General features: G+C 41.6%; 1 protein-coding gene across 7 annotated transcripts in view; it reads left to right on the top strand.

Moving 5' to 3' along the window:
• The window catches only part of ADGRL2 (adhesion G protein-coupled receptor L2), a 469,695-nt gene that overhangs the window by 124,293 nt on the left and 318,710 nt on the right, over positions 1–26,692 (top strand). For 2 of the 7 annotated variants that reach the window (XM_043553100.1, XM_043553114.1), the window contains one exon: positions 13,519–13,609. The exons of the other annotated variants lie outside the window; for them this stretch is intronic. The gene's annotated coding sequence lies outside the window, so the exon portion shown is untranslated. The remainder of the gene's footprint in view (positions 1–13,518; positions 13,610–26,692) is intronic. 7 annotated transcript variants of the gene reach the window in all.

Genomic DNA, 26,692 nt, shown 5'->3' with positions numbered 1-26,692 from the left:
AGTCTTGTTGTGCTCTTTAAATGAGTTGCTCTGTGCTCACGTATGAGGCTGCACAAACAGACATCTTGCATACACATCCGCTAGAGCCTGATCTACTCACGCTGAAGCCAGTGGGACTACAGTGAGAATTTTGGCTAGCTAACCATTCCAGACAACACCCCATGCAAATGAAGGTAGGACCTTTACACATAGTGCAGCTCAAATGAGAAATACAGTGTATCCTTCAAAAAAAAGTATAAATGCAGTCATGGCAATGGTTAAACATTTGGCAGGTTGTACACATCTGGCATTGATTTACCAATGTGGAATTGTGTTAAAACAATGTGTGAGAACAGGACTGTTGTGCCTTTTATTTTTGGACACTTCCAGCAACAGCATACTGACTAAAAAATAAGTAAGTCGATAGTAAACAACAGCAAGATCCAAAGAAGTAAATATTTTCTAAACACAGTACAGGACTCATATGATCTTACTCTTCCAAATACCCTTACAAAGAGATTCAAGAAGCAAGAATAGCCTAATCTACTTTCTGGGCTCCAATATGAAGTTTCAAGTAGGGATTTTTTTTGTTTTTTGGAGGGTTTTTGTTTGTTTGTTTGTTTCATAAACTCAGATTCTGGTTATGTGGAAAAAAACACTCTTTAGCCTAATAGTACCAATAATATATTGACGCAGATCACATGAGAGAGGAAATGTAATGCAAAAAATCCCCAAGTACTCGTCTACTACTGAAAGAAATATGTTGGTTCAGCAGAAGGCACCGGTAGTTCTTAGATCTAGAATCTGACTCTAAAATCAGATTATTTTTTTTATAGCTATTAAACAGATTTTTAAGATAAAATTGAAATATGTTATATACATATTTCAGATAACAAATACATTCAGCAAAATGGGATAAAATATTCAATACCCTTGTCTGCATGTCCATCATTGGAAATTTATGACTGCATTTAAGACTATCCTCATTTTTTTTAGTATTTTTTCTTCTCTGCTCACAGACAGCAGAGGAGTGACCTTGTACTTTGATGTACTGCTGCTTAAAGCCCAGCATGCTAGGTGTTCTCATGTGTTTAAGGCCAAATTTTCTTCCCCTCCAACATCTGAAATGACATGGGCTTCCCTATCTCATAGGGATACATTAAAGATTCTGATATGCTCAGAAACTAATAGGAGTCCCATAAGTGCCTAAGATAGTAGACAACACTTCCGTAAGTTAACAGTGGCTGATACTTTGTCACATTTCTGCTCCACAGTGAGCCAGCCTCAGGGTGCTTTGCATACTCCCATGTACCAGAACTGAGCTCTATGGCAGCTGTCTTTGCAGACGTACAGATGTGGCATTTGTTAGTGGGCAAAGACTTAGTAGCCATGCATGAATCTACTGGCCACAAACCTCATATGGGTGTGGAAACAGGTTTCACTAAGCCAGTGCTACTACTATGCCCTTAAACTACACAGATGTTTCACACCCTTCTGGGGTATAGTTTCCCCCTTGCAAACCTTTTATTCTGGCTTTACACGGGAGACTAAGATCTCGAATTCTTTTATTCATAAATGTCTTGCTTGGGCTGGGTGGTCAGATTACTTATCTAAAATGGTCCAAAATGTGGGGAAATATTGAAAAAGAGATTAAAATATTCCTTCTGCACACTGAGTCTGTGTATTTAAAGATCCAGAGCTTTGTGGTGAATGGCTTTCCTTTGACCACTGAATGAGCAGACGGCTGCATCCCTCACAGCTATAACATTAGAACAGCAAGGTGCATTTTTACCGGGATGAAAGAAAAATGGAAGAGGATGTAGATGGAAACACTAGAACATGATGTTTCCCAAATGAAATAACCTAACGCTGCACTGTATATTTTAAATGCAATGCACTCCTCTGGGCAAAACAAGAATGTGTCCAGACATAGGTTATTCCCTCTCCATCAAATGTAGCCCTACTTTTTCTATGAATACTTCTATTCTGTACTCCATTGGCCACCCGCCTAGCTTTAATTTAGAGTTCTTAAGATTCTGATCTCATGAAATATTAAGATAGACGTGTGCTTTTCTATTTTTAGTCCTCTTTCTCCAAAGTGTTTTATTTGTACACTACATTAAAAGTAGAAATAGGCTTGGGACCAAGTTTTGGAGTTTTTGGAGGCAGGATTCAGTTTAGTCATTAGGGACAGCCATGAATTCCAAATCTGGGTTTGAAACCCTAAGAACGTTTGGATGTTTAGAAAAGGGAATTTCAAAGATTCATAGATTCTGAAGGCCAGAAGGAAACTGACCTCCTGAATAACAGTTTCAACAAATAATTAATGCACTGAGCCCAATAACTTGTGGTTTGGTTCAGGTCCATCTCGTATTAAAAAATAAGAAAAAATGTGTTTGTAGGTTCCTTTCCTTTGAACTCAGTCCTGTAACCCCTGGGACAGTCATACTAATCACACAAGTAAGGATTTTTAGTCCAAGCTCTCTTTCTGGGGAGATCTCTGGAGATAGTGGTAGCTATTCTGAGAGAATTTGGCTCTGGTCAACTAAATCGTAGCGGTGAGGTCATTACTTTTTAGGTCCCAGCTTTGTTATTCAATTTGTAATAAGTCAAAGGGAAATCAGAATTCCAATCAATAAAGGCTCATCTTATTTATTGGAAGTGCATTAATGTCATCTACTACTTGCCGTTCTGTAGATTACCTCTACCTTTTTTTTTTCTCTCTTTTTTTAGGTTTCCACCAGGTAGTACAAATTCCAAATTAGTTCCATAAAGTCAAGTAACTCACCTCGATACATTCTTTATTTATGTGCCCATGAATATTTCTTCTCATCTGGGTGAACTAAAGAGGGTTTGCCATTCCTTCCCCTCACTGAAAATTAATTATTTTTTCTTAATGTTTGGACAATGTTTAATGGCCTACTATCCCCAAGTCCTGCAGCCCCTCTATAAATGCTGCCTCTACATTCATGTTTAGTTAGCTCTCTCTCTTCTAGGATGTCAGTCTTGCTGATTTTCAGTTACTTTTCTGTACAAATGGCTTAAGTCAGTCAGCAGTGTTTTGAATCTGCGGTGTACACGTAAAGCAGCAAAAGACGTGCACCCCATTTAAAAAGTACAGTATGCCCATCACTATCAACAATAGAGGCTGGATGAACTAACTCTCGCTGTATGAGATAGGTATTTTAATTTGAGAGAACAGTTGAATTTGATTTTGATATGGACAAATGACGTCTCCTGTCCAAGTTAAATCTCAAAACAACATTTCCAATCTAGGTAAATGAACCACAATGCATAGGAATATGGATTGAGCAAGAACAATGTACTTTAAGGGACAATGTTTTTCATATGTTATATCATAATTCCTCATTCAGAAATATCCTTTCTTGTATATGGGGCTTCTTTATTCTTCTTCCTTCTTTTTTTAGATTAACAATGCCCATTTGAAAAATCATTTTGCTTTGTAAATTAGTTCCCTTTCTTGCAGCTTTTATACTCTGTGCTCCTGATAATAAATGTGCTCACAAAAGGCATGTTTGAAATAATGAAGCTGTTAAGGAGCATTGCAGTTTTTTACTTTAATAAAATTAATCTAGCCCTGTAAACTATTGAAAGGTAAATTTGCTCTTAGAATACATCACAGTGCCACATTTGTGACATTGATAGATAACTATTAACTCCTTTAAGCTTTAAAATACTTTAGAATGTCATAGTAAAGAATCTCTAAAACTGCAGATCTTATTCAAATGAATCAGGATGGAGCAGATGGTTGAAGAAGGCACACAAGCAAGAAGTAAATCTTCTGTTCTCCCTTTCTGATTGCTTTGCCCACAGAGGAATAACGATTCAAAGAAAATCGGTAATCATGGCGGATGTCATTAACATATTCCCAATAAGGGAGCTTACTTAAAAATTCCCAGAGAAAATGAATGGCTGTTGGTAGATCAAATGAGCAAACAGCACACTTCCAGCTGCCTCAAACAGGGACTTTCAGGACTTTGAGAAATGGAAGTTTGAAAAACTGAATAGAAAATCATAGGGTTGCTTATTGGGGTTGTGGGGAGGGGTATTTTATTAATGAACTAAAGTGGATAAATTTGTCAATGTTGTCAGCTGTAACACTGCATAAAGTAGTCAGAAAAGTTCTGTGTTTTAAAATTAAATCTCCAGAAGTCTGCAATAAAATACCGGCGGGACCTAAAATATGGAATATCTTATTTTCCTTTAAATGGAGGATTTTGCAAGCTGCAGCAAAGATCCCTGTGTTTTTGGATTGCATTATTGTGAATCCATGTGGTAAAAAAAATTTTTTTTCTTAATTGATGCACAGAAATCACTGAATCAACAACACATCAGTGACAAAGTAAAACATTACTTCCAAAGTGTTGTGGAAAAAGTACTAAGCCAAATAAAGGTAGTCTGGTTTCCTAATCCATCTTTAAATAATGGGCCAAATCCTCAGCCAGTGTAAATGGACTCCACTCTAATGATTTCAATGAAGCGATACCCATTTATAGCAGCATAGAAATGGCCCCTCATTGCGAATTCTGGGCAATTCAAAAGAATTTAATTTTTCTAAAGGAAAATGTGCATGCATTTTTAGCACTGCACGCTGAATTATTTGCTGCCATCAGCAAAATAGTTTGTAAAGTAATATTGAATTTGGCACACCCTTTCTTTCATTTTAATTCCCTAGTGTAGACAAGGCCTCGTAGTACATTTTCAGTTCTGTGGCCAGCGGATTAGGCATTTGACACCCATTATTGCAACTGGAAGATGCATGTCTAATTTATTGTGTGCCAGGCTGACTATTTATCCCCTATAGGTTCCCAATAAAAAAACAGACCAACAGTCACTAAAATATGTACCACCACCTAGACGGATGATAAATCTCCTTAGTAAAGCTGCCATGAGACATGATATTGACAGGTTTTGTTGTTAAACAGAGAGAGAGTAGGTAAGGGTGACAATGTCCCCGCAGATGCCATTATTGATTGGGCCAGCAGGAGGCAGATGGTTAAAAGACACAATAGGAACTGTCACAATAGTGTTAATTTTGTTATTGAAACCCAAACTTGGGCTGAGGATAGATTGCCTTCATTTTTCATCCATGAAACAACGTCTTCAACATTTCCTCAAAAAGAATCTTTAAACTAGCATTGCAACCAATAATGCCCCTTTATGTATACTAAGATGGCAGAAACCATTAATAAAATGCCTGTCAATGGCACATCTCTCTATTCTCTCTAGCAAAAAAGGGGAGAAATCATTAATTACAGTTTCTGTCACACACAAAAGACATGGTGATTGTTCCAGTCTCTCAGCACTTCAACAGCATGAATTCACCTAGTGGCCACCTATTCTGCAGAATTTGAAAAGGACTGTGTCCTTTTCCATCCCTACAAAACCTCCTAAACATATTGCATGTGTCTGCCCAGGCAACAAACGTGGTATTTTGGGTTGACACTGAAAAGGAGGGTTATGAATATGGAAAGGATGCAAATATTCCATCTATCTTAATCAGAATACAGGAATTCAAGCTATTGTGGCGGGAGGTTGGGGGGGAGAGACCTTAAAATTCCAATACCAAGAGCTGAGAGGGCCTGATCCTGTTCTCACAGCAGTCAGTTGGAATTTTACCATTGACTTTGAAGGCGTCAGGATTGGTCAGTAAATTTGGAGGTATGTTTTTAGGTTAGGAGTGAATTTACTGTGAATCGCTTCATCTTGAGAAAATCAGCACAAGATTTTGTAACTAGCTAGATCACTTACCCTGCTGAAAAATCAATAATGCACAAGCTTTCAGAAAACTGCCTCAACGCTTTAGCACACTTTCAAGCTGATTTACTAATATAGGCCCCATTCCCATGGATCTTTTTGCAGGACTGGGGCTTTAGTCCTTGATCCTTCAAACACTGAAACAAATTACTTGTGCAAGGAGTCCCATTAAAGTAAAAGTTATGCACACACTTATGTGTCTGCAGGACTGCGGCCTTAAATATGAAGGACAATGTTCTACTTGTGTTTAACAGATAAAAGTATAACTATATGGATATATGTACACACATAATAATGATAAAAACAGTCTACAAGTTGCAAATTCAAAAAGAGTGCATATGAAGTTGCAAGTAATAACAGCCTCTAAGAGCCAGGCAGCTTTTTTATTATTTCAATTTATCTTCTCCGGATAAGTCAACAAAAAGGTCTTAGTGTCTAGGTTTACCTCATCTTAGCTCACTGTTTCCTTTCAGGTTTAATGGATGCATGCACTGCATGTAAAAGCAGAATATTGAAGGAATTTTTTTGTTAAGAAACTTTTTTTCACTTTAATTTATTTCTCTTTCTGAACTGTGAGAATTGCATTTTTATAGTTCTGTGGTTTTGTTCTATGCTAACTAAATATTTTATGAGGCCCATATATGGGATCCTTCTCTTTTTGACAGAAGTCATCACTGAAATCTGGCAAATCATAAATCAAAATATGTTTTCATTGTGAGCGGATGAGACTTTTCCTCAGTCTTCAGATCTGGTGAAAGAGAAAGCAAATACAATCATCTCAAACCCTCAGAAATTAAACATATGTCTGTTAAAGGCTTCTCAGTTGTGTCATATGAGAGTTTCAGTTCCAATATGTGTCTCATCAATTTGGAACAAAAGGCCTAAGTGATCTGTTGGGGTCTTTATTTACTCCTTGGCAATAAAACTGGTATGAAAAGATTTTGCTAGAGTAGAAATCAGATCCTCAGCTGATGTAAAATCACTATAGATCTACAGACTTCAATATACATGTATATTAAAAACATATAGTCATAGCAATGTTGGGCCTGAGCCCCTACTGCTTTACTTCTTGCCACTTACCTAATCAGAACAGCAGCATGTTACACCCAGTTTGCACTCTGCTCAGTGTTAATGCCTACACAAGGGGCAATGCAGTGAAAAATCAGGCTCCTATTTTGTGTAAACAGATAGGTATAATTTATATTCTAGAAAAATCCCTTTTTTCAAGCCAGAAACTTTTTGCTAAAGAATAAAGAGAGAGCGGTAGTTTGGGGATTACTATTTCTATTTTCCTCTAGACAGATCTATAGCCAAATGCTGAATTATGAACAATAATATAAACAGGTTTTTGCTTATATTTTCCAAATGGCATGCCTAAAGTTAAGCATCTAAATCCATAGTTAGTGACTGTTCCTCTACAATTGAAGTTAATGGGGATTTTGCTATTGATTTCAATGGGATCAAGATCAAGACCTAAGGCATCTAAATGGTCTGATTTTTAGAGGCACTTGAGACAGTCTCTTTGAAGTCCGGGGAGACATGAGCCCCCGAGCAGTAGGGCACTTATTTAGGTGCCAAAATATGAATTAGTTGCATGTAGTGTTGTTGTAGCCATGTTGGTCCAGGATATTAGAGAGACACGGTGGGTGAGGTAATATCTTTTATTGGACCAACTTCTGTTGGTGAGAGAGAGAGGCTTTCAGGCCACACAGAGCTCTTCTTCAGGTGAGAGAAAGGAAATCCCAGGGTCAGCAAAATGCGAAGTGGAACAGATTGTTTACCATAAGCAGTTAGCACATATTGTAAGGAACCATTCAAGTTAGAGTGGCCCGTTAACACCTCTGCAGTCATAGGACAAAAAGAGGGGGTTAGTGCAGTGATGATCTGCCAAAATCTTAACAACGGGTTCCTTCCTCACCCCACGAGGGGGTCATTGCCCACCCCCGCCCCCCTGGACTCCTACCCCATCCAACCCCCCGCGTTTCTTGATGCCCCCCCCCGGACTCCTGCCCCATCCATCCCCCTTCCCTGTCCCCTGACTGCCCCCAGAACCAGGCAGGAGGGTCTCCTGGTCCACCGTAGTGGGTGCCCACCCCACCCCTAAGAGACAGAGGGACCTGCCGGGGGGCAAGGTGGGGAGTCCCGGAGGTGCTTACCTGGGGCAGCTCCCAGGAAGCATCTGGCAGGTCCCTCTGGCTCCTAGGGGTGGGGGAGCGTAGCTAGGGGGGAGCAGGGAGAGCAGCCACTCCCCCACCGATCATGCCAAAAGTGGCACCTTAGGCGCTGACTCCCTGGGTGCTCCAGGGCTGGAGCACCCACAGGGAAAATTTGGTGGGTGCAGAGCACCCACCGGCAGCTCCCCACCCCGCGCCCGGCCCCAGATCACCTCACCTCTGCTCCACCTCCTCCGCTGAACGCGCTGCCCCGCTCTGCTTCTCCGCCCCCTCCCCTGGCTTCCTGCAAATCAGCTGTTCGGCAGGAAGCCTGGGAGGGCTGAGAAGCAGGCCGCGGCTTCACACTCAGGCCAAGGGTGGCGGAGGTGAGCTGGGGCGGGGAGCGGTTCCCCTGCGCGCCCCCCACCCCCGGGTTACCTGCTGCGGCGCAGGCAGCCCTCCTTCCGCCCCCCCGCCCCAGCTCACCTCCGCCTGCCTGGGCCTGAGCGGGAAGCTGCGGCCTGCTTCTCAGCCTGCCCCAGCTTCCCACGCAAACAGCTGATTCGCGGGAAGCCGGGGGGGCGGAGAAGCAGAGCGGGGCAGCGCGTTCAGGAGAGGAGGCAGAGGTGGAGCGGAGGAGAGCTGGAGCCGGGGGTGGGGCGGGGAGCTGCCGGTGGGTGCTCTGCACCCACCAAGTTTTCCCCTTGGGTGCTCCAGCCCTGGAGCACCCATGGAGTCGGCGCCTAAGGCGCCACTTTTGGCCAGTTAAATTTAGAAGCCCTTTTAGAACCGGTTGTCCCTCGCAGAACAACTGGTTCTAAAAGGGCTTCTAAATTTAACAACCAGTTCTAGTGAACAGATGTGATCCAGCTCACCACTGGGTTAGTGGGTTACAGATTGTTGTAATAAGCCATAAACCCAGTGTCTCTGTTCAGTCCATGATTTTTGGTCTCTAGCAAAGTTATGAATTTAAGCACTCAGGCTCATCTTTTTGTGCAGGTTTTCTTGTGAGAACCTTGAATGGTCCCTTACAATATGTGCTAAGCACTTGTGCTAAACAATCTGTTCCGCCTTCATTTTTCTGTGCTGGGAGTACTGTTCCCAGACCTGAAGAAGAGCTCTGTGTGGCTTGAAAGCTTGTCTCTCTCACCATCGGAAGTTGGTCCAATAAAACGGGTTTTTTCTTAACCTTTTTCTTTCTGAGCCCCTCCCCCCATGCTATAAAAATTCCACAGCCCACCTGTGCCAAAACAACTGTTTTTCAGAGTAGATTAAAAGCCAGGGCTGGCGTTAGTGGGTAACACGCAGAGCAATTTCCCAGGGCCCCATGCCACAGGGGGCCCCATGAAGCTAGGTTGTTTGGGCTTTTGCTTCAACCACGGATGAGGGGCTCAGGCTTCAGCTTCAGCCCTGGGCCCCAATGAGTTTAGTCCTGTGGGTCTGGCCCTGCTCTCTGGTTTATTTTGGTGAACCCCCTGAAACCTGTTCACGGTCACCTGGTTGAGAACTGCTGCAATAAAAGATATTACCTCACCCAGGTTTCAGAATAGCAGCCGTGTTACTCTGTATTCGCAAAAAGAAAAGGAGTACTTGTTGCACCTTAGAGACTAACCAATTTATTTGAGCATAAGCTTTTGTGAGCTACAGCTCACTTCACTTTATCTCTCTAAATATGAATTTAGTTTTAAAAAGTTGTCCTGAATAGTAATGGGGCAAATTGCTGAAGTCCTTTCTCTGACAAAACACTCATTGATATCACAGCAGGTTGATTGCAATGAGAGTTGTGCTTGAATATGTATAGGCTATAGGATTTCCCCTAAAAATGTATATAGCTCAGGTTAGTTGGAAAAGAGCTATGAATGAATCCACTAGTGTATAGATTCTGAAACACAGGTGAGAACCAAATGAGATGTGAGCTACATTACCATTTTTATAATCTTGTATATTTTTAAACCTCTGGCGAGTAGAAAGTCTTATTAATACTAGTTTAAAATGTCATGTCCTAGGAATCTGGCAAGTGTTCAGAGCTGTTTAATCTTTCATCAAGGTTTAATCAGAATAGTTTTATATCTCTTTTGTGCATTGTCAAGTGCCCACCACAATTTGTCTCCCCCATGCTGGACTGACAGATTGGGCGAATAAGCAAAGAGTCGGAACATTTGAGCATAATTGCAATGTCAGCACTGTTAACTTTCTTCTCATAAATACAGTTAACATGATGACATTAATAATTTCATCAGATTACATATGTTTGCTTCACAAATAAGCAAGCTATTCTTTATAAATTGTCTGTGACCAGCACAGCATTCATCTGGAGGAAGGCCACAAATTCCAGTTTCAAAAGAAAAACAAAACTTGATTTGGCTCATATTGTTATGTTTTTTGGGGGGCGAGGGGAATCGTTTAAATATTTGCATCGAGCCAGACTCTATAAATCCTGGGTTTCCTGTGAATAAGCAAAGAAATAATGTCTAGGAACATACAATAAAATAGGAAGAGCCAGGAAGTAATCATTTGTCTATCTGTATCGTAGTTCAAAAATAGCTTCAGGCAGATACATGAAGTCTTTAGTGTGCCTTGACTTTTTAAACCACTAGATGCTAACCTGCAGTTTCGATGATTTATAGCAGTTCACCAAATGCACTGGATAATAAGGACGGTTTGTTACCCTCTAATTTTGGAGGGGCATAACACATGAAGCTTGTACAGCAATCTCTTACCTACATATTTCACTCTATAAGGGGAAACAGTAAGAGAGAACATGACATGTATTAGAGAAGTAAATTACAATGTTATACTCCTTGGTCTAATAAACCATTGTTGGCTGTCATACTCCTGACTACTGAGGTGTTGTTTTATGCTACAACTTAATCAGCTGGGTTTCGACTGTTCCTTAGTGTACATGTGCCTTAGGCAGCATAAATGCGATGATTCACATGCGTGATCACAGGAATCTATACTGTGTATTCTCTACAATCTGCCACATAGCATTACTTACTAGAATGATGGATCTCATATTTCCACACCTGTTTCAGTTAGGAGGGGATGGAGGTGGAGAGGCACAAAGGCTAATTCATAAAATCTCAAAACATAGAAGTCACCTGTATGTCTTATTAAATATTGTTGGCTTTTGAGTCTAACAAAGGTGATGCTACATCAACTGAGTGTTGACTTTATGCCCATCTGAGAGAAATGCAGCTATCCAACTTTCAGCATTTGTGAATTTGATGTGAATCATGCTGCAAAAATTAAGCAACATACAATTATGTTGATCTTGGCTTGCTGCTTTAGTCAGCTGATACATATAAGCAATGTGACAAAATATTGATGGAATAAGATAGAATAGAGTAAGAGAAACAATAGAATTAGAATGACAGTAACATTGGCCAATATCATCCCATACACATGCTAGTCCCATGAAGGACCAGAAACTCCATAAGCTCCCTGACACACAGGGTAGCTGGCCCCAGTAAATAAAGTAGTTCAGCTCCCCTGTGCCAGGACAGGTGCTCCCATGTGGCAATTAAGAGGTGGCTATAAAGAATTAAGGAGGGACCCAGAGAGTCAGGGCTACCTGGGTTTGTCAAGAGAGATCTAGTGAGAGAGACAGACCCATTGTGGGGAAGGGAGTCCCAGTGAGTCAGAGCAGATTGGTTCAGTCAGAAAGGACAGGTGCCAGAGACCAGGGGACTAGAGGAGGAAGGAGAAGGTGATTCCTGGAAAAAGGCTGAAGACAGGAGAACAGGAAAAAGAGTCTTGCTGGCTGGCATCCCCAAGCCAGAGATCGACAGGCTGGAGATGGTAGAAGGCAGGGGGAAAAGGAGAGGGAGATGTCTGCTGGCTCTAAGGAAAAGAGCTGGAGCCAAGGGCCAGAGAAGGCTGAATATAGGGGAGTAGCAGGAAAGCTTACCTGCTGACATCTCCAGGCAGGGGAACTGGACCCAGAGGAATTGTGAGAGGGCTGGGGGAGTGAGGGACTCTCCCCTGGCAAGGATGCTCCCTGCAGACAATTTTTAAGGGATGTGAGGGTTCCTGCTGGGAAGAGCAGGGCTTCACTCTAGTTGGAAGGACTGGGGTAGCTGTCCTGGTACAAAGACAAGAGGGGACTTCAGTGGAGAGCAAGGGCCTATTAAGGAAAGTCAGGGCTTTATGTTTCATGTTCTATTTGGACTGTGCTGGGGGAAACCTGGGCTATGGTTGTGGGACTTTTGTTATGATTTATGTGCACAAGACTGTTATAATAATTGAATCTCACAAAGGCTATATTTATACTTGGCAAGACTCTGGGGACTCAGAAGGAGAGAAACAGAGCAGGTGCATGTATCATGATGTGGCCTACTGCAAGAGGGTGCTTCAGACAGGCTGCCCTATGACACTCCCCCATACACAGTTTCCTACACATTTTTTAAGTCAGAGAAGCAGGATTTCCCATTCCGATGGCAGAACCAGAGCATTCATCTCCCAAAATCAGCATATGATTTGAGATCTGTGGTGGTCCCATGCCTTCATACTGACTCCTGGCCCTTCTCTGCCTCCTCTGTTATCCCATGCTTTCAAGGGCTCCCCGACAGCTGCTGGACCCACAAGCCTCTTCATAGCCATTCCCTTGGCTCTGGCCTGCCATATTCCTTCCTCAATTACAGATCCCATATCAACAGAGGGGGTTTCACAGGTATGAAGAAAGGGGAGTAAAGATGACTTAGAGGCAAAATTCCCAGCTTCTGTATCTCCCAGGCCTGGGTCAGCAGTAAGTCCATTCTCCTGGCTTGTGGAAGCAGGTGGTGCAATATGACTCGCTCACATTATTGGAATAATTATCTATATACTCACACATCCATTACATCCCCTGCACAAGCTGGAACAGAAAGTTGGGTGTGCTCAGTAGATAGAAGACAGAAAATCACCTCTGTGACCTGTAAAAGCGACATTAAATGATTTTTTAGTCTCAGGCTCAGCCTGCTCAATTGTCAAATCACTAAACTTTCACATACATGATAGAATTCATAGACTGGGCAAATCAAAACAGGTTCACTACAAGGGGCAGGATGGCTTACAAGATAAAGCATCTGTCATTTGCTTTCAGGACCCTGGGCCATCTTCACCTCACTCTTTAAAGTGAAGTCAGGTAAGCCAAGTTGAAATTTGACCAGATCACAAAAACAGTAAAAAGCCGCAGCATTTGGTACAATTGATGTGTTCAGGTGAGGGTCAGAACTGAGTAACCATGAAGACTGAATCATTTGTCACTACTTACAGAGGGGTGCATCAGGAGAGTAGAAGTCTATTCAGTGGGACAGTAATGGGGAATTCACATTCCAGCTGCCTACTTTGTACCTGTTCTGTAAATAAATTGAGGTGTGTGTGTGTGTATGTGTGTGTGTGTGTACTTGTGTGCCACATCCCTTCAAAAGAAAAATAGCAGGGGGGAACTAGGAAAGATTTAGCAGCTGAATTGGCTTGGAGACTTGTTAAACTTTTACTTTTACTGTAGCTCACGAAAGCTTATGCTCAAATAAATTGGTTAGTCTCTAAGGTGCCACGAGTACTCCTTTTCTTTTTGCGAATACAGACTAACACGGCTGCTACTCTGAAACCTGTCGTTTTACAGATGAGTATCTTTCCAGCCCAGCAATGAGTTCATCTACAGAGCTGTGTAGGGAAGCACACCCCGAGAGAGTCTCCCTTTCACCTGGCAAATGGTAAGCGAGGTTGCTTCATTTATTTTTCAACTTTGCTACTGATCTAACCTTTAGAAAGTGAAATATTCACCCAAAATATGAAAAAACTATCAGCTTGAAATTAGCGCGATATGAACTACTATGGACCTGATTCTCCTCTGGTGTATACCACTGTAGCTCCATTGAGTCCAGTGGAGTCAATCCTGATTTATACTAGTGTATAAACAGAATCAGCCCTTCTATTATTTAAAAAAGCTTCCAGTTATTGTGCCCAATTCAGTTAAACCAATACATGTGTACACAGTGTGTACCTCTTTCATCAATAGTTTAAACAAGTATAATGATAAAATGCCTCCTTTCCTTTTATTGACTTAGCCGAATTATTGTTATCCCAAGCTATGATACTTAGCAGAGCCACTCCAACACCCCACCACTCTGATCTTTCAACTATGGCTAAATGTATGAGGACCAGAGGACTGTAAACACACAAATGAATCCAGGATCGGTGCCCACAAATGCATCAGCTATCACAGCTCCTAGTAATTCTTGCACACCGGAGAACTGCATCTTTCCTGGTGCTTGCTGCCTTGTTTGCTGCTTTGAGCACAATGCATCCACTCCTCCCGCCCCCCTCCACTTTCATGGGAAATCACTAAGAAGAAAAATATAAATGACATGGCAAAAAAGGGCGCTGCCCGTAGCTGTAAGAGGATGCAAGCTTGCCTCCCAGTACATTTCTTTCACTGCTATATCTGCCATCATCCAATTATATTGACCTTCTGACCTATTCAGATAACTGCTTTGTAACTGATATGGAATGTCGAGCTTTTTGACAGACAGTTTTATGTGAATTTACTGCAGTCCTCTTGCCTGCCTGAATTGTGGTAGTAATCATAGTACTAGATTGCTAACAGGAACCATTATGATGATAGGAACTAAGTATTTAAAAAGGAAAAAAAAAACTATTTGCACATTGCTAGGGGGACTGTTTAAGCAACAAAGCCCTTGTTTCCATCGTTTATGTAAAGAGGTGGATTACCAACTGGCACATAGCTGGACTGACATGCTTTCTGTTCCAGTCTTGCTGATCAGTTGAATTGTTTGAAGCAGCTATTCCTTCTGTGCAAACTTGTTCAGACAGTAGAGTCACCCTAGAATGGCATGCAGGGATTTAGTAAAGTGCATGCATAGGACTGTCTTTTTAATCCCAGTTAGACTCTTTCTACAACAGAGCGCATTCAGGAATGATGAGAAATGACTCTGACTCTTTCACAGCCTGGAGGGAGAAGCAGAATTTTAAAGTTTGCTGGGGTTGTTGTAAGTTTGTTTTTATTTTCTTTATGTTAATGTTCCTATTGGAAGGAAAGGTTTGTGTTAACCCTTTCCTTGCATTGAATGAGAGCCCCACGTGCTATGCCCTGATTAAAGTATCCTGCTGACTCTTTGGAAATCAAATATGCCATCCAACTACTGAACTAAATTAGACTGAACTAACATTCATATTCATAATGTAACATATCTTAGCAGTGGTCTCTTTGTTTGGAGTGTTAATGATAATGTGAAGGCTGAATACACAGTAATAATTGTATTTCTTGGGCATCTATCCATCAACTGCTTAAAGTGTACCTCAACTGCTCCAATCAGGTAACCAAAAAAAAAAAAAGCTGAAAAATGAAACTCTTATTAGAAACAGAAGTGTTAACCTGACAAACACACTCATTCACAGTCTTCATAGCTGGGGTTTGCCAGTAACACACACGGCATTCATTTTCCCTTAAAAGAACTACAATAGAAGACAGTTTTATATTGTGAAAAATATAGACTGAGGAAATTTGTGCATTTCTGATCTTATTGAATTAAAAACAACAACTTTCAGCTGTAATTCTACAATGAGATATAGGTTATAGTGACACTGAAAAGTGAGAGCTGCCATTGTTCCCATCAGCTGGGGGAGAAGTTCTATTTGTTCCTTTTTGTCATTGTCAAGGTGTAGAAGGAATAAAACTACTTCCATGTACTTCAGTATGAGTACATTAGAGGACCTTGGATTCACAATTGTTGTGTTGCCTTTGTTCATAGCTGTCTAGCTTTTTCAGGATATGTTTAGAACAATTCATTGTGGTGGTGAAAACAGGATGATTGTTTTTGCTTAATTGCATCTGAAACCTGAAAAAGAGAGTGCCCCCAAAATAAGCAGTAAAATACACACACACACACACGTTATATCATCACAGGCCAACTTTTAACCAGCTGCTTTCAAGTACTCAAAAGAAAAATGAGTCCTTTCCTGTGAAAATTGTGGACTTACACTTTGATCTTTGACCAAAATCTCATATCTTCTATGGAAAATGAGGCACTGAAAAGAAAAGATTATTAATTAATATTATGTCCAAGTTATATTCAATATTTTATTTTACTGACAGTCATTGTTGTTCCAACATCTTGAACATGAACTAAGTCCTTCAAATGAATCCCAGTAGCCAATCTCAGCAGTGCTGGTTCCATGGGAAAGTTAATCTTCCATTTAGTAAAGAGTAATGTTTCTATTCAGAGCCAGGGTGAGAAGAGGAAAAGAGGTGGGGGAGCAGAAGGAAAGAGAGAAAGAAAGACAGAGGCAGATATGAGAGAGGAGAGAATCCCTCCATTTAATAACAAAGCAATTATAACAGCTTGTTTCTTCTTGTATGTTGGAGCTCTGCAAACATATCCTTTATAATAATTATGGCAGGTTTGCACATTGAATATTTTCCCCTACTTCACAGAGATTTAAAAAAACGAAAGTTGCTAGCAATGCTACTTTTCTTTCAGGTAATTGATTAATTTGATTTTATTTTCCCTGTGTGTCTTATGTTCTGCCTTGTTATCTAAGACTGGTAAAGTAAGTCACAAAGAAAACATGCTTCATGTCACTATTTGATACTGTTTGGAATAAATTTTTTTAATGATATTTTTCCAGAAATAATTAAATATTTACAATAAGGGCCAAATCCTAAACTGGTGTAAACCGGTATAGATTTGTCAGTCAGTGGAGTTAGACCTGTTTGTATGAGCTGAGGCTCTGTCCCTGAGTGCCAGCCTACATCTGTAAGCTTTTTGGGTACAGAGACTGTCTATATGTTTGTCCAGTGACTAGGACATGGAATCCCACCATAGGCTGAAGCTTCTATGCACTTATGTGATATAAAGAATTATGATGATTAATAATAATTGTAATCCTTTTCTGGCCAGAATGGCATTCTGTCCCTTTCTAGTGGTGGGTAGGTCAGCTAGAGATTGATGAGCCTGCTATAGGGCTGACTAAGGGACTTGGGAGATGTGTCTTTTAGCTCAAGCAGCAGAGACTCATGTGTTTAGCTCAAGAGGTCCATGGTTTGAGCCGGGCCAATGAAGTCCAATGTGGTCAGTGTTACATAATAATAATAATAATAATAATAATTTATAATTTATAATAATTGAATCAAAGGGGCAACATTTTCAATTGATCCAAGTAAAGGGAGAGGATTTACAACAGATGAAAACATTCTGGTGTATTTTCTTTTTCTTTTGAATCTCTTAATTTCTTCAGAGTTTCCTCTACATTTTCACAGTTGAGATGAACAGCAAATTTTGAGTGTTTATGTGCATACCTGGAATGGGGTTTTAGTACAGTCCGGTCTTCTCTCTGTACTAGGTATATATGGGAGGATTTGCCTCCTATATACATTCTTTAAGTGAAACAGAATTGATACCCTCCATTATGTTGTACATATTTAGCTCTCTCCTATGGTTTGCAGGGCGATGTTCTACATCAACTAAAAACAGATGAGAGAACGGTTTAGTTGAAGAGTTTGTTTCCTTGTAATCAACTGTAAAGAGACCAAGGTCATGTAACAGATTTCTTCCTTTCTCTCGCTTAGCCAAGAAGACTATGTGAATGCAAATTGCTTTATTGGTGAAGGGAATTAAAATTATAAAAAGCTAGGCTGAAAGAAGTGCAAAATCAGGACTGTGTCGGAACAGGGGCAATATAATTGTTGTATGGATTCCCATATGGGACTAAATTATCTAGATTTTAGTCATGTCAGCAGTTCTGTGTGGTAGCTGAAATGCGGCCAAATATGCCACATTTGCTTCATTTTTTAAGATGGTTCTGATTCTGCACAACTTTAAATATGCAGAAAGCTAAATTTGCTGTATGTGTCATAGTGGCATTTCTGTAATGCATAATTTTGCATGTTAATTTTATTTAAGTGTTAAACATAAAAGTACTCTGGAATGTGTCTGTCGTTTCCTAAGTAAAATGTTATATATTATCATGTGGGTCTGGGTTATGATGTTTTCAGAAAAAAGTCTGCCTTCTCGTACAAGCTCATATCAAGGTTGTCTTCCTTTACAGTGCATGCCATTCAGTAATACTATTTTGTAGCAATTCAATAAGGCTGATAGTTTTTCTGGGTAATTACCCACAGCCCCCTGCAGGACAAATTAGCATTCATGACCTGAATACTGCTTACTAGAAAGAGTTCAATGGAATTTACTTAATCAGAATCATTGCTTTCTCATGGCTACTTTTTTTTTAACCTTGTCCCCATTGTCTGCTAATAGCAAAAATCCTTTCAGTGCCAGGTCCAACTTGGCACAGGGTATATAAGGAAAGAAAGATTTTCTTCCTCTGAGGTGCATAATGCATTTTAAAGATTATGGACCATATTCTTCAGTCTCTAGTCAGTCCTTGCTTAGATAAAATTGCTGTTGAAATTGATGGGAGTTTTGCCTGGGTATGGACTGTTGGCTCAGCCCCTATGAAAAGAAATGTATATATTTTTCAGGCAGTCCATGATTTATAGTACTTAGTAATAGTGCTATGTAAGATATCTAAAGGGCTTTAAAAGGTGATTTTTCTTTTACTGGGATTTTGGGATGAAAGAAGAAAAGTCCCTGCTTCAGAATATTCTTTAGGTTTTGAATTATCGCTGTAGCATTCCAAATTGTTGAGAATAAAACTAGCCATTTGTGTCATGATTTTGTCTGCTAATATTTAACCTCCTGCTTCCCAAGACTCTGCAGCACTTCAAGGTTAGTACAGCAAAGTCAGGCCCCGGATGATGTATCCAGATGCTCATTTAAAGGGAGCGGCAGGGAGGAAGAGGTTCATTGAAATATTAGAGGGATTTAAAAAAATAATTCTGTGACAAGCTACATAAAGTGGAGCTGTTATTTTAAATGAAGGTATTCTCTTTGTAGCAGCCTATGCCACTCATAGAAACAATGTGAGTGGGAAAGACCCTGTTTCTTACAGAACTCTCCCCAGCTTTGCATATTTCCACCTGCATCAAAACAGTACAGAAGACTTAAAATAAGCACATAGCCTATGTGAGTGAGGTAATGCAAGAGTGAGCAAAAAGGAATGTATTTGTGGGTGAGATGCAGGGCATTTGGCATACTGCCTTCCATCAACTTGCACTGCCTAGGCTTGAAAAATGTAGAGTCTGGTGGGGACAATCAGCGTTTTAAAGGCAAACTGGAGGCAAATCACAAACATGGCTTCACTCAAACTTTCACCTGTGTCACCTGCAAGGTAGACTCTCATTTGCAACAGAAGAGTGCTGTATTAAAGGGAGAGAAGATTTATCTTTTATGTTTGTGGAGTTTTCACTTAATCTCTGTTGCATAAAGTAAAATCACATCTAGGATTTCTCTCACTTGTATTAAATTGTGTTGTATCAATTTTACACTTAAAAAAAAACCAAAAAACAAAGTGAGGGTTAAATGGTTAGCTCCAGTTCTCCCTCCAGCCTGTGTCAGGAGCTTGGCAACACTGCAAAATGTCAGTGTTACAAATGATGTCATCCAGTCGTTCACATGCTTTCCCATTGTCATTCAGACTGTCAGAGAGCAACAAAACACACAACTGCCCCTAGAGGGTATGGAGATTGTCATGGAATGCACAGGCTCCATGCTGTCCCAACTGCTAAAGGATTAAGCAGGAAGACTAGCTATAGCTAGTCTCATCTGGGATGGATTGGTGACCTTGCACCAGATGGGCTGATAAAAGGCTGCAGGTCAGAAGGGAGGGGCAGCTGCCAGAGAGACTGAGAACAGGATTCTTGACTCCTTCAGCAACATGCTGGCAGGAAGCCACCCAGGCACCTGGACCTCCAGAAAAAAGGATCAGGATGAGTCTGGGGAACAGCCTCAAGAGAGGTGTGGTAGGAAGCACTAAGGACTTGGGATAAACTGATTGTAACAGCTTCAAACAGGTTCTCTGGTTTGGAACCCAAAGGATTGGGTGTTTTTTCCCCTACAAACCCCGCAGAGGGGTCCTAATCCCAAATGGCTGGAGGCTATTGACCCTTTGCTAGGGTTACCAGCTTCTGACTCACTAAACTCTTTACTGCCCCAAGAGAGGAGAGATTATTAATGATCCAGTAGGTGCACTGGAGTTACAGTGAGGAACTGCCAGACACAGGGCTAAATGACTGGCTGAACAAATGGGGAAACTGAGGCACACTTGCCATAATACCTAATCAACCCCTCGGGGAGTGCCAGTGGATGAAAGCATCCTGGACAGGGCCTTCAGAGGAAGGGCCAGATTTGTAAAGGCATTTTTGGTGCCTAACACTCATGGAAATTTATGAAAGCTAGAGCAGTTGTTCTCAAAGCCGGTCCGCCGCTCGTTCAGGGAAAGCCCCTGGCGGGCCGGACCGGTTTGTTTACCTGCCGTATCTGCAGGTTCGGCCTATCACGGCTCCCACTGGCTGCAGTTCGCCACTCCAGGCCAATGGGGGCTGCGGGAAAGGTGGCCAGCACGTCCCTTGGCCCGCGCCGCTTCCCACAACCCCCATTGGCCTGGAGTGGCGAACCGCGGCCACTGGGAGCCGCAATCGGCCGAACCTGCAGACACGGCAGGTAAACAAACCGGTCCGGCCCACCAGGGGCTTTCTCTGCACAAGCGGCGGACCAGCTTTGAGAACCACTGAGCTAGAGAACTAAATCTCTTGAAACATCTGCCCTGAAGTGCCTTTTTCAGAGGCTTCTTTATGTGAACAGCTTCCCAACATACTACTTTTCCAGCTTCTGGCTTTCTTTATCTTGTCCTCTTGAACAGTGATGTGCGAATGGAACAAGATTTGGTAGGATTGGGACACTTACATGATGCTGATATTAGACATGGGGTTTAAATATTTGTTGTTTGGATGGTATGAAACACTTTCTGTTGTTTGAAGCCGATGGTACATATTTTTTTCTAGTCATCCCATGAAGTTCTAGGCTCCAGAATCATGGAACTCTTGTGGTGATCCACCCTGAGTTTTGCGCTGAGTAGAGAAACATATGAGCTCTCTGGCTGAGACCTTTTATACTAAATTGTAGCTAAGAGCTCATTTTCCATGACTGAGCAATGGGCCTAGGGGTTGATAGTGGGAATGCCCGAGGATCCTTCATTACAGGAACCTTAATGAATGGTGACATGGAAGGCATCCACTACACAATGTAAATAGCACTCTGCACTGAGAAACTAATTTCCAGCATAACAATTTCTCTGTCTCAGCATATAGAAATCAAAATAGTATCTCAATCCCCAGATGGGATTAAGTGAGTAATAAGACGCGTTGAACATGAATTATGTGGACTGCGTTGAGTAAAGCAAGACACATTGGGGCCAAATTCATCCTTGGCTGTGAGTCAAGGGAAGCCAATCGGGATTGAATTTGGCTTAGTAGTTTTCATAATGGACAAGAAGTACTGAATAGTGCTTCTCCGTGTGTTTATGCTACAGGAAAGGATAAATAGTATTGCAGCCAGAGCTATACTGGATAATTCATAACTACAAAAAAAACCAAACCCACCTTTTTTGCCCCTCTGAGCCTATGTGCCTTTTGGTGCACAGTTTAACAAAAGATCTTACCAGAGTGATTTTGGTGGGCTCAGTCCTTTTATTCTGCAACCCCTTCACTGAAGACAGAATGCCCTAACTGAAAACAGTAACAAATAGTATATAAGTATTTCCTCAAGCAGCCCTGTTCCATCCAGATCAGATAAAACACCAATGGCTTTGTTTTAGGGTGCATCAGAGAACAACTTGGACAAACAAGAGCTTGTTCATTTAAAGGTGATATGTAATTGCTACAGAAAGCTAGCACTAGCAGAATTGATTGGAGTCCATCTAGTCTATTTGGCTCTTGTTCGCCAGCTTTGTTCCAGAGCTGCATATTGGAGAGACCTGTGCATTCCCCTCTTGAGAATGGATTGGCCCTCCTTTTCCTGGAGGCTGGGTTAGTTACAGTCCAACTGCTGCTTTGCTGATTTTGCAAATACACAAAGAGTCGTATCCTGGTTTTTATTGTAATCTTCTTTCTTTGAAATTGTTCCCCCTGGATAATGTTATTCCATCCCCTCCACCCTCAGATATTTCAAAATTTCTTTCCTGAATTTCCACCTTCAGATTACACCCTGCCAATAGAAAGAATATATTGTTCCTTCCTAAAATCTACTTCTAAAACTCAGATAGCTTAGAGACACACCACCCCTGCAGTCAGGGTTGCTGGGCTTTTTTTAAACATCTTTTAATGGATCTGGGTGCTCCAGCGTCAGGACTCAGAAGGAGCTGACAGGATGGATCCAGATCTAGAGAACCAGCAATGACCTCAACTCCTCCCTCTGTCTCTCAAAGGAATCTAGCCTGGAAGGCATAAAGGCCCCCAACAACAGACTGTAACTGCTTAGGGTAAAGGAGCCACCCGCAACTCTGTGTGGGGAGGGACAGAGCTGTGAGGCAGATTTGAGAAAGCCAAGAAATCCTTCAGGCAGACATGCCAAACCCACCAAAAAAAAAATGCAGAAATTGGGCTTGTTTTTGGCTTAATTGGCTTGTGAGTTGCTTGTTGGCTAGGTTTTGGCTTGTAGCTTGTTCTTTGTTTGGCTTGTTGCATCTTGTTGCTTTTTTTTTCTTGATCAGCTCCCGGCAAGTAGGGGCAAAGGCGGGGCAAGCAGGCGCAAGGGTGGGAGAGAGTCAGGGGTGTACAGCTGGCCCACCACAGTCCCAGACCGCATGCCCGGGGGGGATCTAGTCACATAGAGTGTTGGTGATCTTAGGGGTTGGCTTGTTTTGGCCTTGTTTTGAAATGGGATTAGCTTGATTTTTATTGTGAAAGTCGGGGTGCTTATTTACCAGGTGAAAGTTGGCAACTGTGCCTGCAGGGTACCTGGTGGCTGTTACTACGCTGCCTAGGGAGCACACACAGTGCTTTTTCTTGGAGTGTTTCCACTAAGAGGAGATCTGGCTAGAACAGCTACAGAAATTAGAGGAAGGACCAGGTGAGAAGGCTGAAAGCGCCAGGAAAGGAGCCCACTCATCTCGCTCAGTTCTGCTTCCTAGCAGTGACCAGTAAGCTCTCCACCTGTTCACACCCGTGGTTTATACTATTGCCAACCCCAAGTGGTGTTAGAGTGTGAGTCAGGCAGCATGCCCCCACAATTATTCTACTGGCTTGAAAATCATGAGATTTTTAAAATAATAAATGTGGGGTTCTTTTATTTGCTTTCTGGATTTGATCCTTTAGGTTTTTTCTGCAACCATGAGGGCTAGAAACTTTAATTTTTTAAAAATGCTGCAATTCTCACACATCTGCCAGGGGCTGGTGCTTTAAGAACCATCAGATATCTCAAGACTTATGGTAAAATTGCAAGAGTTGGCAACACTGATTATACAGGAAGGGTAGGTGAGGACTCGAAAATATGAAATTCACACTCAAATTCCTTATTAAAATAAAGATTTTTGTGAACAAACAAACTCCCTTACTGGGAACTATTGTTGCTAGTCTATCAGAATTACAAATGGAGTAATAAATGCTGATACTTTAGTGATTTCAGGTATTTAATGACATATATCCACCAAAAGTGTTATTGATGATGTTTTGTACAAAATAATTATTCCATAAGATGTATGAGAGCAATGGAGTGCTCTTCAGACAGTATCCGGCAATGTTTGTCTGTTATGTGGTCAGAGTTACTTTACTCAAGTACTATTTATGTGGATTGAACAAAAGTTAAAAGCTGCCCATGTCAAAGTGCCTGACAAAAATTAAACTTGCAGTAACAATAATCTGCGGCCAATATGACTATTTCCCTGCTGGGTCCCATGCACCCACCTTTCCATGATATATTGACATCTGAATGAACATTGTAATAGACCTCTGTTGTTTGCAGTATGTGGATATCAGTCAGGACTTTCCCTAGGTAAGGGTTGAACTGAAAGTTCTCAGTCTACCCAATTTAAGCTTGCCATTCTCAAGACACCTTTTAAATAACCTAGAAGGCACAGAACTAAGAGTTGTATGTATAGGTAAATCATGTCAGCCCCTGCTTGTAACAATTTCTCAAATACTTAATGTTGCAGTATGTTCAGCAATGTGTCCTGCAAAGTGAAGAGCAGACAGGTCTTCAGCTTATGGAGTCTGATCTGGTGAACTATTTGAGTAGTTTGCACATACAGCAGTAAACTCCTAGTTCCTGATGGGCAACCTGCACTAGCCAACATCTCTTGTCCTAGATTGAGGAATGGGGCCTATATTTCTGGGGTCACAAGGAAAAGGACACGTCAGGGCCTACCCATTGGCCAACCACAGCCTGGGAATTAAAATCAGGCTGTTCATTTAAAAGGGAGTAACTGGGATATTCATACCTCACATCTTGGAATAGTACTGTAGCTACCACCAGGGTTGAAAATGTGGGTTCAGTTAGTAAGACACAGCTGCCTTTGTCACATCTGTCAACAGAAAGTGTGAAGCCAATAGTCTTGCTTCCAAAAACATCAAGATCAGAAGTGACACAAGCAAAAAACACACCTTTTATTGGCCCAGTATTATTACCTCAGCACACACACCCTTGTCTCATAAGACTACTTAGGGTACGTCTACACTACCCGCCAGATCAGCAGGTAGTGATTGATCTATCAGGCGTCAATTTATCGTGTCTAGAGTGGACGCAATAAATCGATCCCCGATCACTCTGCCGTCGACTCCTGTACTCCACCACGGCGAGAGGTGGAAGCGGAGTCGATGGGGAAGCAGCGGCAGTCGATCCCGCGCCGTGAGGACGCGCGGTAAATCGACCTAAGATGCGTCGACTTCAGCTACGCTATTCTCATAGCTGAAGTTGCATATCTTAGGTCGATCCCCGCCACTAGTGTAGACTAGGCCGAAGTAACAAGCCCAGCTAGTCATCACAATAATATGGTCTTGCTTCTTCAATGAAGCTTCATGTCTGACTCCCTTTAATAGGAATGGATGTGACATGGTCGATGTGTCCAGAGGAAACTAGTCCTTCAGGGTTCCTGACTAATGTCAGGCATTTATACCTCTGAAAATGATACAGTGGAAGTTGCTTATTCTGTGGTTTTTCTGTCTTTTATATTTGCATGCTTATTACAGCGAATACCAGAATTTATCCTTTTTTTAAGATAACTGAGAACTACTGTTACTGATATCTTCAGAATGTTTTGAACAGAGAGTTAACATGTAATTATGATGTGAAAGACACAATTTATATTTTTCCTCTTAAATCACTAGAAAGCTTAAAAATATCTCTCTCTCCATTGAGTTTAATGCACTAGTCTTAACCCCTTTTCAGCTGGAACCACATTCTGACATCTCTCTTATCTCATCTTATAATGATACTAACCTCCTTTGTAAAGCCCTTTGATATCTACTGATGAAAAATGCTACACGAGAGCTAATTGGCATTATTTTCACAGAAAAATCCCTGCAACTTCTGAATGGCAGGACATAGCCCTGAAAGGTTAAATCGTTTTATTTTGACCTTCTTTTCTAATTCATTCACATCCTCAAGGATGGCACAGATTCATCAGCCATGTTCTTGGGCCAGAGCTCTCCTCCACTGGTTTCTCTTTCTCTATTGCATCACACATAGGCTTCTTGTCTTCACTTTCAAGGACCTCATGGCCCATCCTATCATCTCTCAGTGTTTCATGAAAATGACATCATGAGATGTCAACTCCTGCCTCTGAGTGGCCCATGATGCCAGTTGTCATCATCCACGTGTTAAATTTTCAAACAAACACCTTCATGCTTTCTCCCATGCTGACCCTCATACTTGGGAGGAAGTCCCTGAAACCTCTGCAAAGCCACCTCATCCTCCTCCAACACCCTCCTTAAAACTCTCCTTTGCCATGATGCCTACAAAAACTTGACAATTATTAGGGCCACTGGTGGTTGAGACCACTGCTGATCATGCTGACCTACATTATCTCATTCTTTCCTTGTACTTCCCTGTTAGTCTATATCCATCTGTTGACTCGTCTTATACTTGGATAGGAAGTTGCTTGGGGTGGGGTCTGTCTTTTTGTTCTGTGTTTGCACAGTGCCTAGCAGAGTGGGGTCCTGCTCCAGGAGAAGAGCTCTGAGGCACAATGGTAATACTAAGAATAAGAATAATAGTATTGGTGGAAGGGGCCATACCCTCACTTCCTCCCTACTCCACCTCACCTTCTTTGAACGAGCTACAGGTAAGCACGCCCTGCCCACAAGGTGTACGGTTGTAATGGGCTCTTCCCAGAAGGGTGGAGCTTCCTGACTGTCTCCTGTGCAGCCATACAAGACCTCCTGATCCCAATTTGGCCCAGAATATAGGGCAGGAAAAAGGTGAACAGATGTGATACTGAGGATAGTGGTGGATCACATCAAATATTTGTTTGGGGTCCATACACAAATTACTCTGCACCCAGTAGTGCGCATTCATGTTTCTGGCTTGGGAGGACCATCCATGCTTTTCAGAAGAGTCACTATATTTAATCTCGCATACCCAAGGTTTGGTAACTAATTACCTGATTAGTGTGTACCGAGGAGAGATGCCTTAGCCTCTATCACTACTTATATTTGGGTGTAGGTTTAAAGATATTTTTAATGGGTTTTAGTAGAAAGTAGATCATTAGATTTGCAGGCAGACTGATATGCTGTTATCTTCATCTGTGGAGCAAATATTACATAACAGACAGTGCAGTATATTTTATATAATATCTGAATGGGGTCTTTTTATTAATGTAGCTTTTCCAAACCCACCAGTATAAAGTAGATTGTAACCTCTGCGAAATAATGTTCAGTGATGTTA

The sequence above is a fragment of the Chelonia mydas genome, chromosome 8 (assembly GCF_015237465.2).
Source record: "Chelonia mydas isolate rCheMyd1 chromosome 8, rCheMyd1.pri.v2, whole genome shotgun sequence".
NCBI classification, from domain to species: Eukaryota; Metazoa; Chordata; order Testudines; family Cheloniidae; genus Chelonia; species Chelonia mydas.
The sequence above is the reverse complement of the archived record's forward strand: the minus strand, read 5'-3'. Positions and strand labels throughout refer to the sequence as shown.